This window comes from Octopus bimaculoides, chromosome 23 (genome assembly GCF_001194135.2).
Source record: "Octopus bimaculoides isolate UCB-OBI-ISO-001 chromosome 23, ASM119413v2, whole genome shotgun sequence".
NCBI lineage: Eukaryota > Metazoa > Mollusca > Cephalopoda > Octopoda > Octopodidae > Octopus > Octopus bimaculoides.
The window spans coordinates 24,419,708-24,421,075 of record NC_069003.1 but is presented as its reverse complement, the minus strand read 5'-3'; the positions used below and the strand labels follow the sequence as shown (position 1 = coordinate 24,421,075).

The 1,368-nt window shown below is 42.6% G+C and overlaps 1 protein-coding gene across 1 annotated transcript in view; it reads left to right on the top strand.

Moving 5' to 3' along the window:
* LOC128250608 (sortilin-related receptor-like) overlaps window positions 1–1,368 on the top strand; it is a 28,174-nt gene that overhangs the window by 11,479 nt on the left and 15,327 nt on the right. The window lies entirely within an intron of this gene.

Genomic DNA, 1,368 nt, shown 5'->3' with positions numbered 1-1,368 from the left:
TTTACAAGACAAAGAAGTGTGAAAAGGATTGAGAAGGGAATAAGCTCCTTATTGAATGTGCTGCACACCTTCTTGGGATGGCTGGAAGGGGAGATCAAGAAACAAGACCCCACACACTAATCAGAAAATTAACCTATTTGATTTTGAATGTGGGTTTTTTTCTCTTTTTCTTTTTCAACTGTCCTTACACCTTGCTACCCCTTTTCCTTCCTTGTTGCTTCCTCTTAATTGCAAAAGGATGGTGTGGTCTTACTGAGAGGAATGTTATGGGTTTCTGGGGATGACAAGGGACATTGTCCTTTGGTTAATTTCGGAGCTGTCACTGGGGTTGTTCTGAGAGTATCAGCTACTGCAACCTCCTAATATTCTTATTGAATCTACGACTGTATGCCGCATTCTCTCCGGTCACTTTCATGTTCCTTAGGGCAGAGAGTCATCTCATGGCCCTTACAGACACACACGTAACAGTTAGGTATTCTGCATTGCATCTTTAGCCTTGTGACCGTCTCATTTTTCTCTTTCGAACGTTCCTGCTACTTTGCTGCCTCTATTCCAGCTACGATTAACATGCTGTGAATCTAGGCTCACGGCTTTTTCTTCCGTACCCTGAAAAGATAATAGTAAATGTTGTGTACTGTGATTTTCTGTAGACGTTATTATTTGTACGCCCATATAAATCTTCTTTCTCAGCCACATATCGTTACTAGTTGCCTCGGCAGACACACTTTGCCCATACCATGCTACAAAGGTGGTGATAAATTAAGAATCATTGCCACTACCAATGCCCTTCACTTTGGCCCTTGTATTCCGCCAACGCATGTATTTCGGGATGATCTTGTGGCCAGGTGTGAAGGTAAGTGTCTCAGTGGTTAGGGTATTTTTTATTTCACGTTACTTCAGTCCGCTCATTTAGCAAAATTGAGTTGTACAAGTAATTCAAAGGGCCGGCATTTCACATTCTGTCACGCTAAATCTCCCTGAGAATTACGTCAAGGGTAAGCGTGTCTGTGGAGTGCTCAGCCACTTGCACGTTAATTTCACAAGCAGTCTGTTCCGTTGATCGGAACAACTGGAACCCTCGTCGTCGTAACCGACGAATTGCCAGTTAGTGGTCTGGTTTATAGGGAACCGACTCAATACGCTAAGTACTGAAAACTAATTACGCACGCCTATATGCTCAGCTTCGCTCGATGGAAGCCGCGTCGTTCAACACATCGGCAAAATACCTCCTACATCTATTCATCTGAAGATGTCTGAAAACTCCCTGTATTAGGAATGCAGTTATGTTACCTTCTTTCTTGCTTGTTTCTCTAAGTATTGCTCATACAGTAAAAAAAAAAAAAGTCACTCGCTAACATCTCTCCTTGT